Source organism: Oryx dammah, unplaced genomic scaffold (assembly GCF_014754425.2).
Source record: "Oryx dammah isolate SB20612 unplaced genomic scaffold, SCBI_Odam_1.1 HiC_scaffold_19, whole genome shotgun sequence".
Lineage (NCBI taxonomy): Eukaryota > Metazoa > Chordata > Mammalia > Artiodactyla > Bovidae > Oryx > Oryx dammah.
In genome coordinates, this window is record NW_024070203.1 from 21,029,019 (window position 1) to 21,042,912 (window position 13,894).

The 13,894-nt window shown below is 48.3% G+C and overlaps 2 protein-coding genes across 3 annotated transcripts in view; one reads left to right on the top strand and one right to left on the bottom strand.

Annotated features, from left to right (window-relative positions):
• The window catches only part of TG (thyroglobulin), a 231,788-nt gene that overhangs the window by 47,431 nt on the left and 170,463 nt on the right, over nucleotides 1-13,894 (bottom strand). The gene's annotated exons all lie outside the window — the stretch shown is intronic.
• Nucleotides 6,518-13,894, top strand: part of SLA (Src like adaptor) — a 39,867-nt gene continuing 32,490 nt past the window's right edge. The window contains exon 1 of one of the 2 annotated variants that reach the window (XM_040262093.1): nucleotides 6,518-7,719. The gene's annotated coding sequence lies outside the window, so the exon portion shown is untranslated. The remainder of the gene's footprint in view (nucleotides 7,720-13,894) is intronic. The other variant, XM_040262094.1, reaches the window with a different exon arrangement.

A 13,894-nucleotide genomic window follows, 5' to 3' on the forward strand; every position in this document is an offset into this window, starting at 1 on the left:
GTATCTCCTCCTACGAGCTGTGTGTACTTAGGAAACCTATTTAAATCCCCTGTGCCTTAGTTTTCTCAAGTGTAAAATGAGGGTAAGAAGAATATTTCACTAGATTGTTGAGATGAATTGATGAGGTAAAAGGTAATGTGCTTACATGGGTTAGGTTTCCAATAAATGGTAGCCAATATTAAACTCAGAATTGATATTTCAAAGAGCTCTAGCAAGAATTAAATGAAATAACAGGTTTGAAAAATACTTCAGAACCTGTACAGCACTGTCAGAGATCGGTTATTATGATTTATAATATTATTGCTGCTGATGCTAAGTCGCTTCAGTCGTGTCCGACTCTGTGTGACCCCATAGACAGCAGCCCACCAGGCTCCCTCGCCCCTGGGATTCTCCAGGCAAGAACACTGGAGTGGGTTGCCATTTCCCTCTCCAATGCATGAAAGTGAAAGTGAAGTCGCTCAGTCTGTCAGACTCTTAGCAACCCCACGGACTGCGGCCTACCAGGCTTCTCCATCCATGGGATTTTCCAGGCAAGAGTACTGGAGTAAGGTGCCATTGCCTTCTCCAATTATTATTGCTTCTCAAACTCAAATTTAAAAAATAGCCAAATCTTCTCTAATCTAAAGAAAGCTTTGGGGACTGCAGTTTTGTATTGGCCAAGGATATTTTAAGCAGCTGGGCTTGTCTATCTTCTGTCCCTGCTTGGCGGCCCCGTGCTGCTGAGTGTAATTAGTCGTGGCTCTGTGGGTGATAAAGTAAAGGCTGGCTGACAATTTCACACCCACCCAGTGGCTTAGAAATGGATGACACCATTCTAAATTGCATTAAGGCCAGTTTTGAGCTTGTTCTTCAGATGACAGCCACAGAATCTTGTTTTGAGTGGAAAGCCATCTCACAGAAGTATTAAGGCATCATAAAATGAGAGAGAAATTATTAGCAAGGGGGCTTTAATAAAAGCCATCATCATGCTATGAGAGATGGTAACCTCATTTTGTTCTGTTAACGCATATTTTGAGGTGTTTGGACAAGTTTAATTGTGATTATTGTTTATGAGATGAAAATACAGGGGTGAAGCAATGAAGAGGCCTGACTCCGCTCGTGCTCGAGAGCCGATCGCAGAAGCCTTATCTCTAATGTTCATCCAGCTCTTCCTATCAACTCTGGGACACAGCCAGCTCTGCTACCAGAAGCTGGTTCTTCACCAGAATAACTCCATGGGCATCTTTGAGCATTTCCGTATGCAAGATGCTGCATGGAATCTGAAGGTGATTAAGGCCTAGAGTAGTAAATGGCAAACTCACTCCAGTATTCTTTCCTGGAGAATGTCATGGACAGAGGAGCCTGCTGGGCTGAAGTCCACGGGGTCACAAAGAACCGGACATGACTGAACACACACCCATGAAGGCCTGAAGAAAGTTTGTAATCTACAGGAAGGGGCATTTATTTGTCTTTCTGGGTTTTTTTGTTTTAAATTCTCACTCCCCCTGTCCCACCCTCCAATTCTCCATCTGTTCTGCCCTTTCTTCCTCCTAGCAAATATTTGATGGTTCCTCTGGCCATGCAAGGTGCTAATGCTAGGTGTCAATCATTGACAAAACAGGTAGCCGCCTGGCCTTCATGGAACTTAACAGTTTACAGAGGACAGATCAACATAGAGGCGGAAAAGGGGAGGTATTAAAGAAAAGCTCGAAGAACTTCCCTTCAGTGGGCCTGATACCACCTGATGCCACCATGTACCAAATCGTATTTCTCTTGGTAAGACTGCCTCTTGCTTTTGTCCTAAGTGAAATTCACAAGGATCTCTGCATCCTTCCTGGTTCAACTATACATTTGAACCAAGGAAAGATAACCTGTGATGTCTCAAAACTCCTTGTTAATAATCCTCTTTGTTTAGAAATGATACTTGTCTCCCTCTTTACGTTTCTGTTAGAGTCTTGGTCTCCCAAACAGGGTACATGAGACAATCCATTGGTACACAGGAGGAAATTTCCAGAATATTTACCTATAAATATTCTTTAGGTAGTCTTATTCTTTTAAAACATGTTTATATCTATAATGTATATTTTAGTACAGTCATCTACGAATATAATTAATGACTGTGTATATAAAAGATGTGTATATTAAAAATGTGCACATATACGGAATGCTTATTCAAACTCACTCAAAACTTTTACTGTCATGATCAACAAGTTTAGAGATGAGAACACTTGTACTCGAGAACAGGAAGAGGCCCTTTCCTCAATGAACTGAAGGAAACAGTCGAACGCGGATGCCCCCGTGCACCATAGCGTTTGCTCCGCTGGTGGGAATAAAAGTGACCAGCAAACTTCTCGCCTCTAGGACAGTCACAGGGCGTTCTGGCAAAAGGCTCCACTGCAGACAGATGCCACTTTTGTCATCCCTTCTCCCCACCAGGGCCACACAGAGGGAGCCAGTCTGGGGAACAGGCCGTTCAGACAGCTGAGAACCTCACCTTAGGACAGAGGACAAGAGCAGGCAGGGGAGAGGGCTTGATACCTGCCCCCCACCCCGGCCCACCGCCACTGCAGAGGGTAAAGGAAACATGAGTCCTTCTGCCAGCCTCTAAGAGGAAAGGATCGAGCCTTGGCTGGCCCGCACTGGAGACTCACTCCTGATTCTGGCAGATCCTAGAAGGAGGGGAACAGCAGGAATAAATTCAGGGACAGAGCCAGCACAGCCTGCCAGGCAGCAGGAGAAAGTGGAAGTCACTGAGATGGCATGTCGGAGCAGTGAGGACCGGGAGGAAGCCACACAAAGGCCACGCACAGTGAGGGCAGCGGGGGTGGAAGGCTGGGGCAGAGCTGGGCTGAGACTGAACTGACCCGAGGGGGTCAGCTCATCAGCCTGTTCCAGGAGCACCGAGAGGGAAGAGGGGATCACAGGCAGTGGGAGGACTGGCATGTGGCCGATACTGACGTCACTTCCAACTCCAGACAAGGTGCAACTTATCATCCCACAAAGAGAGAAAAAACAAGAAGAGACCAGTGGAATGTCCTGGCCAGCACTGCCAAATGTGTAGCCTTAGTGGACTCCACTCATGTTCAAGGTTGAGCTGAACATCACCCGCGTTCATCAAGGCTCGGGGCCACTGCAACATTCTGAACCATTTCCTGTAGTTTCCCTCATCACAGAACCCCCGCTGTGCTGCCCTATCATCGTGGTTCATTCCTGTCCCTGTTCGCTGACCTCTTGGATGGCAGGACCTGAGTCCCAGTCACCCTGGTGGCCCCTGAACTTAGCCTCATGGTTGGCATGAAGCTAATAGTTACTCAATACAACATTCATTTAAATAAAGAAATGCCTGTTAGATCTAGAAAAGAGTTTGCATTTTCATGCATCTACAAGAAGTTAGTAGGGAAAGCAAAATTGCAATGTTGCGAAGACTGAAATTGGGGCCCCTCTCGGATAGCTTCCCAAGCTTTGGGAACCCACTGTCCCTAAGAGGGATGCAAAGGGGATTAGTTGAGCAACCACAGAAGAGAACAGCTCGGGTGAATCAACGTATTTGTGCAACTCCTCAGAATGGAGAAGCCCAGTGCAAACAGAGCTTCTGCTTTTTTTTTTTTTTCCTCCTGAAAACACTGTCAGCTCCAAGAGGCACCCCCCCAGAGAAACACAAAAATTCTGAGAATACACATTCAGGTGCCATTCTAGCTGGACAATTCAGCTCATCCACATGGACCATTTACCCAGCTCCGGAGATGGTTCCAGAAACATGAACAGCTCCCAACTGCAGGAAACAATAGGGTCTGATATCTCCCAGATGATTTTCAAGGTTAGCTCATCATCCCCCACCCTCCCCCAGAGGTGAAGAGTCAATATTCACAGGCCAGGCACTTTTTGTTCAGAAAGTAGATCCAATGCTTCCATTTACTTGTTCATCTGATGCATGGGTGTGGCTCATCTGTCTGGGGGGCAGGCTCGGTGCTGGGCTCCTGGTCTGTGTTAGACCTGCCCCTGCTTGCCCCAGCTTATGCTCCACTTTGAAAGGAAAGAGGCAGAGGCATATTCCATGGTTCCCGCATCCCCACCCTCCACCCCGCCCCCGCCATACACCTTGCACTATGCTAGCTAATCTATGCACATCCTCCTATGGACCTCAGCTGGAGAAGTGGGCTTGGTTCCTGCTTGGTTTAAGAGAACTGCAGACCCCTTGGTGGGGAGGTAACACCTGGCTCTCAATGATACTAAGTGTGTAAAGCTAGAGTTTACAAAGGAGAACATTTCGTTTCAATAAGACGATGACTGCACAGAAGTAGGAGGAAACTAGTCAAGCAAATCTCGACATACAGGGTCATCTTGCTAATTTGCCTGTGGACATTAGCCTGGGTCCTAATAGCTCATAGACAGCATTAGAGCAGAGACATCACTTTGCAGACTAAAGGTCTGTCTAGTCAAAGCTATGGTTTTTCCAGGAGTCATCTATGGATGTGAGAGTTGGACCATAAAGAAGGTTGAGCGCCAAAGAACTGATGCTTTCGAACTGTGGTATTGGAGAAGACTTTTGAGAGTCCCTTGGACAGCAAGGAGATCAAACCAGTCAATCCTAAAGGAAATCAACCCTAAATATTCACTGGAAGGACTGATGCTGAACCTAAAGCTCCAATAGTTGGCCACCTGATGAGAAGAGCCAACTCACTGGAAAAGACCCTGATGCTGGGAAAGACTGAAGGCAGGAGGAGAAGGGGGCGACAGAGGATGAGGTGGTTGGATGGCATCACCGACTCAATGGACATGAGTTTGAGCAAGCTCAGGGAGTTGGTGATGGACATGGAGGCCTGGCATGCTGCAGTCCATGCGGTCACAAAGAGTCGAAAGCGACTGAACAGCCAAATAACAATGTAACAGCTCATTAGCTCAAAAAGCTCTCTGGAAATCAGCTGCTTTTACACTGATGGACCGGGATGCCTCCACGTGCTCTTGTAGTGCGACTGCCGGACAGGTGGTCACTCAGCCAGGGCTGATCCCATTCTTAACCTAGAGACCTTGGTGGGGCTGGCCCCCTGCCAAGCGTGGGCCCCGACCTCCACACGATCCCTCAGCCTGGGCCACAGCCCGGGATTCTTTGAAGTGCAGTTGACAGCTTCAGGCACATTTTCTCAAACAGACCCCATTTCCATGCCGCCACCCCAGGGGTGAAAGGGAGGTCGTGAAACAGCAAGGCCAGGGCAAGTGGGCAGCAGCTCCAGGTCACGCAGTGGAAACGGGCAGAGAGGGTCCTGCCACCCGGGCTCCCACGGCTGCCACTTCTGGGCTTCTCCTGCAGCAGCCTCTCCTGGGCACCGACCACTCCCTTTGATGGAGACCCGTCTATGGTCCCTGCCTGCCTGCTGTTAGCCTCCACCATCAGACCACCAGGAGCTCCCTTAAGCCCACAGTGCTTTTCCTCCCCATCCCCCAAAGTCTGCATGAGCCTCTAGCCCTCTAATTTGTTCCTATGCTGGTCCTTTTCCTCCCGGAGCCTCAGCCCATGGCACAGAGAGCCCCTCCCTCTCCCAGCTCCACACTGGCCATTTTCCTTTCCTTACAGAGTCATCAGAACTGATAGCTGTGTAGCAGGGCAGGGCGTTCATGCATGGCTGAACTCCAATGCCTAGAAAACGTCATTGAATAAATAACTGAATGAGGGAATGACTCTAGAGTCTAACTCATAATTGATGCTCAGTAAATATTTTTTGACAAGTTGCCTAAAGCTTCGTGCCTCTTAACTATCAATCTAAACCTCTGCTACTCCTCTGGGTGAGTTCAGGGGGAAAAGTCCACTTCTGCTTCTCCCTGCCTACCTGCTCCTCCCCCTCGAGGCCAAGCACCCAGTCAGTCTTTGCAACATTTCCTCTGTCCCTTCCCAGGGTGCCCTGCGCAGCACAGGGACTCTCACAAGTCGTCTAAGGAAGCATCTCTCTAGTACAGAGCCCCTGCTAAATTTAGAAGCAGCCCTGATGTTTTGAATTCATCTTCGATCACAACAGTGAGAGAGGTTTCTAAATGACTGTCCCTGCTGGCCGTGTCGTTCCCACCAGGCTGGGGCCACGCCATCAGCTCCAGACAGTGACCTGACTCTGCGTGGGGACCAGTTGGGTGATGCTGGGCAGATCACTGGATGCTCTGTCTTCTCTGTGAAGTGGGAGGTGGACCAGGGCTCTCAGAGGGTCATGCAGCAGGTCATGTGGCGTGCTGAGCTCACCCAGGCAACTCCATGCCACGCTGCCTGGAGCCAGCATTCTGGCAGCTTCCACCTCTACCACCAACAAGCCCTGGGGCTCCATGTGTTGGCCTTTGCTGATCGAGACCAGCATGCTATGAGTCGTGTCTGACTCTTTGTGCCCCCTTGGACTGTAGCCCTACAAGCTCCTCTGTCCATGGGATTCTCCAGGCAAGAAAGAATACTGGAGTGGGTTGCCATTTCCTTCTCCAGGGGATCTTCCTGACCCAGGGGTCAAACCAGCATCTCTTGCATCTCCCGCATTGGCAGGCAGATTCTTTACCACTGCACCACCTGGGAAGCATGCTATGAACATGGAGATATATACCATTACTTAAAAAAATTTAGACCCATCACGAAGCTGAAATAGTACAATGCACATATTCCCTTCACCTAAACTGACCAAGCATGAACATTTTGCCACATTTGCTTTCTGTCTTTCTCATTCTCTTTCTCTTTGTGTGTGTGTTTTCTTTCTTTTTTATTGAACCATTTGAACTTTAAAGACAGCGTGCCCCTTGACCTCTAAATACATTAGCACGGAGTTCCGAAAAATTAGCACATTCTTCACATAACTCGATGTCATTATCATACCCAAGAAAATTAGCCCTGACACAAATGGTCTAATATGCAATCTGTATTTGAATACCCCCACCTCCATCCCAGGAATGTTCTTTCTAGTCTTTCTCTCTTGATCCAGGAGCCAGTCAGGCATCATACATTCAGTTACCATGTTTTCTTAGGCAACTTTCATCAGGAACCTAGGACAGTGACTATTTTTCATAACCTTACTAGTTTTATAACCTTTCATAACCTTTTCTAGTTTCTTCTGGTTGTAGCACCAGCCAGCCAAGGGGCAGTATGCCTCCCCCGGGGAAGGCTGGTGGGCTGCTCCTTTCTGTAAAGGGTCTTTGAGGCCCATTATTTCAGTCCTCTGCCAATTAAAAACTTGTCTACAGCAGAGCCAAGACCAGAAGCTTTGCTCGGGGCCCACTGGGCAGTGACATCAAGAACCTGAGAAGAGAGAAGCAGCTGAGGCTTCTGAGCCTCAGCCCCCTAGGACCCAGTGAGCTTTAGACCATGAGACAATCCTCTCAACCTCCTCCGCCTTTTAATTAGAGACAAAATGTCCCCGTGTCTGAAAGCGGAGCATGGCCTGGACACTTAGAATCAAGCTGCCCATACTCCCAAGTGCTTTGCAAAAAAAAAAAAAAAAAGAACAGTGCTGCTATCTGCCCTGTCCTTGCAAAGAGAAGTCTGCTCAGCGTGGTTGCTGAAAACAGGAACCTGTCTCCTGCAAGCCCGCGCCTTCCTCGTTTCTAGCAGAGGAAGTGGCAGCCGGTTTAGCAACTGTGCTTCTTGATAGCATGGGCTCCTCTGCACCGGCGAGAGGCTCACTCTGCCACGGAAGTAGCAGCTGATGGAGCGGTGCTGACAGTGCTCCTGATGGTCCCTCCTCTGTGACTCCCAGGGGAGACCGTGCCCAGCTGTTGAAGGTACCTGGGGGGATGTGGCAGGGGCTTTGGAGGGGAGGTGTCGGGACCCCTGAAACACACAGCTGGCAGTGGGGGGACTTTCTGGAGACAGACGTGCTCTGGGAAGACAGGCAGAAGCAGGGCTAAGTGAGGCTCAGTGGCTGGTGAGTCGTGGCTGCTCACTGATGGGGAACTCTATGCCAGGAAGGGCTGGGAGAGCTCAGACTGGGCACACTCATGCCAGAAGCAGATCTTCCAGCCACAGAACATTCTAGCACCGAGCAGGCTTCTCACTGTGGACATTCTAGCTTGCTATTAGACTTTCTAGAAGTATATCCTTAGGTAAGACATTTAAATCTCTCCAGGCCTTCATTCTCTCCTCTGGGAAGTGGGAATAATGGTACACAGCTCACACAGGTATTGGGTGGATTCAACGAGCTAAGATATGCAATGTGTCCAGGCCAGTGTCAGAAACATAGCAGGGGTGCAGTAAAATGCTATCAGCATAGAGTCATAATGTCTGCAACTGGAGCCCTGGCAGGTGGACATCACAGTAGTGCTTCTAGGTGTCTGGGGTGTGGATCTTCTTGGGAAGGTGCCAACAATGACTGATGGTAATAAACAACAAGAATCCAAGTAGGTGAGATTTTTACAGTGCATATGATTAGATCAAAGGCAAACATGGGAGGCATATAAAAATCTGAAAATAAAATGCAAGAATTAGGAGATATTTTATAGAACTAGAATTTTCTAAGGAACATGGCACACGCCTTATCCTGCTAGGTTCTTCCATGTCCAGAGAGCCTGGTGTGTGTCAGGGAAATGGCCTGGGTTTTGACCTCAGAATGTCCTGAATCGGGGTTGCGCACGCAGTGTGAAGGGATGGAGTCTGCCCAGCTGAGTAGCAGGGAGGCATGTTGCATGAAAAGTTATTTTCCTGCAATCTTTCTAATAATCCTGTTAAGATTACCATGATTATTCGCTTCCAACAAATGAGAAAATGAGGCTCAGAGAGGCTAAGTGATTCATCCAAGTCACACAGCTGGTGAGACCCTCTGAGGGCTCCAAGGGCTGAGACAGGGGAGGAAGAGCCCCACCTAAGTGAGCCGAAGTGTGGGGAGGACAAAAGTGTGTATTGAAAGCAGTGCTCGTAGTATTAAGTATGTTCCATCAACTGCAAAGTGTCTTTTTGTAGGTTGCTGTGAGATCCTGTACTGGGCTTTGGTTCTTTCAAAAATATGGAGGTAAACTCAAGTAAAATTTCTCGCAAAGTTTGGTGCAAACTATAGTCTTCAGTTGGGAAAATGTTATTCAAGAGTACTTAAGGAACTTTCCTAGTGTTCCACTAGCTAAGACTCTGAGTTCCCAATGCAGGGGGCCTGGGTTCAATCCCTGGTCAGGGAACTAGATCCCACATGCTGCTAAGACTCTGAGTTCCCAATGCAGGAGGCCTGAGTTTGATCCCTGGTCAGGGAACCAGATTCCACATGCTGCAACTAAAACCCTGTGCAGCCAAATAAGTAAATAAATATTCAAAAAAAAGAGTACTTAATAGGCTCTGAAATATATAATGGTAATAATAGGAAAAAAAATCTATGGAATAGGCTGAAAGCTATTTAGACTCTTGTGGCTTAAAACAGGTCTAGAATCAGGGAAGTAAGGCCAGGGAAACCTTTTTAATCAGCTCCACCTGGGCCTACATTCTGGGTTGGTTGCCAGTCACTGTGTGACTCTGGGCAAGTTGCTTTGCCTATCTGAGTGTTTGCTTTCTCCTCTTATTATAATAAAAAGAAGACCAGTTTCCTTATGTATTTGTAAAAAGTTTAAATTATATATAATATGTAGTGGATGCTAAATACTAAATAGCAGCTACTATCACTCCTAACCCAGACAATTAAAGCACCCAAGTTGCTTGTGTATCCATCAGCAGTAAACAGTAGCAGGCAGTGTTCAATATGACGGGTCAAATGGCACAGCCAATGACCTGGTGATTCCTTTCTTGATTTTCCTGAATACTTATTTCTACCTGGTGGTCCTCCATCTCACTTAAGAGAAACAGCTATAAGTAGGTTTGTATTGCACTGAAATCATCTTCCTAATACAGAAAGAAAAAAAATTTCCCCACTCTTAGTTTTGAGAGCTGGCAATGTATTTCCAAGGGGAGTGGGTCTTCCTTAAAGACTTAGAAATTATTCATCTTGGTAAACCCCAGTCAGCTTCCTGCATTAATAGATGCTGCTGGGTTTTAATTTTTCATCTGACATTCAGCAAGAATTTATTCCCCCAGCTCTGAGAAGCGGGAGCTTAAAATTCTCATTAAAATTTTCCAGCATGTCAAGCTAGAGCCTTTGGTTCTTGTCAGCAACCCGAGGGCCCTGGTAGTACATTTATCTATCTGTCTGTCCACCCACTTATCCATCCATCCATCCTTCCCTAATGAACAACGCATTGAGGCCGTACCCTCTGACTGATTTCCTCCCCTCCCACCTCCCCAAGAGTTCCAAAGGAAATAGGTAAACAGGGTACACTGGGTCCCAACCACTTCCTCCCATCTGAGAACCACCACGGGGGGAGGCAGTTCATTACGGTAACTGGAGCGACAGACAGAAACCGTGGGGCCTCCAAGCGGCTCACTTTTGTTGCCAAACAGCCTTGCAAAGTCACCCTTCCCTCCTTGGCACCTTCCAGGCAACTGGGACCATGGCTGGGGGACTCGGGGTGGGGGTGGGGGGCAGGTGGGGAGACTCCAGAAGCTCCAGATCAAAGTGGGAACTGTCCCCCCGAGGGTCCTTGGGGGAAAGGCCCAACCTGAGAGAACAGGGCTGCCCCTGAGAGCATAGCCCTGCCTGCCTGCACTGTGCTGGGTACTCTGTAGGTGATATTTTTAGCCACTCGACTGAATGCAGTGAGCCCTTACTACGTACCAGGCACCTGCTAGGTCATGATTTCTCATTGAGCAATAGACTAAAGAAAGGATCACGTACTCAGGGAGTTTATAACCTGGGGCTGTTGAAGACACAAATCCACAACAAGGAATTGTGGTGTGAGCCATGAAGGGGCCAGAACGCTGGACAGAGGGCAGAGAGGAACTTTTGTCAGTGAAGTCTTTACTTTAAATTCTCACATTAGCCCTTGGAGGCAGCCACGCTCCTTCTCGAAGTACAAATGTGCCATCTCCCCTACTCTTCTGGACTCCCACACCCTCCAAGTCATGTGGATAATCAGCTTAAAGATTACATCCTCTGAACAGAACTTGGAAGAGCCTGGCAGGTCAGGAACCCACTTCCCAATACGCTACTTTAGCAATATTCCGACTGGTCTATCTACTGAACAGCTATGATGCAACTGACCTCCTAGCATACAAGAGCAGCACCGTGATCTTGTCATGAAAAGGGGTCGATTTAGCTTCATGCAACCATCCGTCTACTTCCTTATGACTCAGAGCAGAGGACTTACGAGCCGGGCTCCGGGAACCTGGGTTCAAGCCCTGCCTCCTCTCTTACCAGCTCGCTGATAAACCCAGATAAGTTATGCAAACCCTCTGGCTTTGGTTTCCTCAGTCCTACAAGAGGCCTAATGGCCATGGTGTGTCTCTCCCGGACACAGGGTCTCCTCAGTTTTCATCTCTTCCTTTTCTTTCCCTTTGGAACATCTAGTGTGTTTCAGGGCTGAGTGAACACAGACCTCTGTCTTCACGGCACTTACAGTCACTCATCAAACCACCACACGAGTGAGTGTTAGAATCATAATCCACTTTGCGGGCAAGGTGGGTGACCCTTATCTAAGGATGAAACCCTGAGCTGAGAAAGCGTAGCTTCGGGGGTCCCCACCCCAGGCATCTGCAAGTGACTCACGTGCGGCTCAGCACATGCAAAGGCCGTTAAGAGACAAAAGAACAATTTCCGTCTCCCTTGATAAACTCGTGAGCCTCGCTGGTGGTTCACGTATCTGTACAAAGAGCAAACTCAAGTCTTGCTGGGAAAAGTGATGCAATACAGGAACCCTTAACTTCACCACGCCCGGGCCCAGGCGTCCAGATGCCCTCTTGCCTATCCATCTGCGTCACCATTGACCTCCACCTTCTGATGAGACCTGCATTTCCCGGGCATCTACGTTTGAAATGAAAAGCCCATTTCATCTTCACTGCTGTCCCATTCTGTGCAATTGCATATCTCTGTGATCTAACACCAAAATACTTGGCTTTCTGACTGTTCATTGCCAAGGTCTGTGATTTGTCAGCTTGTAGGTTATGCGGGTATCTAGGATCTGGCCTGACTTCATTTGTAAAGTGGTTTTTGTCAGGAAGTGTTCGGTGTTCAACAGACTCACAGACTGGGAGGTACCATATCCCACCAGCCCTGTGTATTGCGGGGCAGGGGGGAGGAGGGGGGTGGTCACTCTGAGTATGAAAAGCTGATTTAGGAAAAAAAAAAAACAAATGGGGAAATTGTTAATTTTTATATCAGTGAGATGTTAAAGCCATGCCAGGAATAACTGTATTGCTCGCCCCTCCACACTGGACCCCGCTTTTTACGGTCCCGTTAGGCCTGGAGTCAAGGTGTTCACGTGTAGCACATTTACTGTTGGCAGAGAAATGAGCAACAGAGCACTCACTTCCCCCCTCAACACACACACACACCCAGCAATGTGCTAATCTTGTAACACATACTCACTAATCCTTACTTGTGAAAATTCATCAAGGAAGCTATGGCCAAGCTCAGTTTTAAAACAGAAATGAACAAAAAGCAGTGGAAAGAAGTTTCGCGACTTCCTAAGAGATGAAACTGAAATATGCCCCAACACCAAGAGGTCCCACATCTGGATTCTCCCTCTGACATCCTAAAATGACCGTAAAATGTTTTCTAGGATGTGTCTATCCCGGTCTCAGGGTAAAGCCGAGACTCCCTGTTATCCTGAGGGTATCGAGATCCTCTTCTGGACACCCAAGGGTGAAAGGGACATAGGCTTGTGGATGTGTGGTTCAATGCTGATTAATGGTCAGTGGCTTTTTGTGGTGGGAAGAGTGCTGGATGGTTGAGGGGGGCGGGTGGGGGAGCGGGTCATAGCACTTATCCAAAATTACTGAGGGGCCTTGAGAACATGTCTTGCCTTCTCTGAGCCTTTTCTTTGTAATTGAGGACATTGAACTGCTCATCTCCAGTTGGTGCTTTATGATATTCTAGGGTCAGAGAGTCCTCTCTGGAGAAGTAAAAGGGCAGGGAGTGCTGAGCCCCCAACCCCCAATAAGCCTGCTTTTATCTAATTCACACGTTGAGCTTCCTGGGGAAACTTTGTTAGAACAGGTTTCAACCAGCCGGCTGGACCCCAGACTCCTCTGCAGAGGGGCAGGAGAACAAGATGTGCCTGAGGGCAGGGAGGACGGGCCTGTGGCTGCACCTGCCCAGCGAGGAGAGCTGGGAACCATGTGGGTCACAGGGCTGGCACACCTGCCGAGCGAGGTCAGGATGTGGTGGGGTGCCCCCGGAAATCCTGAGAGATATTTGGCAGGGGAGCCAACTGATGCTAAGGTCCTGGCCCAGTTCTTAGGGCCCCTGCTGTGGGTGGCAGACCGCAGGCAGCACCGAGCAAGTCCCAGGGTGGTTGGGTGGGTCCCGGGTACAACTCAGGGTGTGGGGTAGGGGGTAATTGAGACAAAAGGACCATGAGCCATGGTCTGGCCCAACCCTTTCCCCATCATACTTGAGAACCTGAGGCCTAAAGGAGGGGAAAGGCTGCCCAAGCTTGCCCAGTGACCTAGCTGGCCACCCAGTACCCCTGGGGATCCAGTGAGTAAATCTGTAGTGATCCCATCTTACCACATTTATCTCTGCTTCAGATATGACCTTAATTTAATCCTCAAAACAACCCCTCAGGGCATGGATTAGAATCTCAAATTTCTGCATTTGGAAAGGTAGGCTCAGAGAAGCACAGCAAACTTGCTAAAGGACACACAGCCAGAAGGTCAGGGAGCTGGAATCTGAACTCCTGCTTGCCTGCATTGGAAACCCTTTATTCAAGGCACCCTCCTTCTTCCCTAGTTCTACTTCTGATTATAAAAGCAGTTCAGGCACATGGGAGAAAAACTGGGAGATTTTAAAGAGGTGTAAAGAAGATATAACCATTATATCTACTACTGCGGGTAGGAATCTCTTAGAAGAAATGGAGTAGCCATCATGGTCAACAAAAGAGTCCAAAA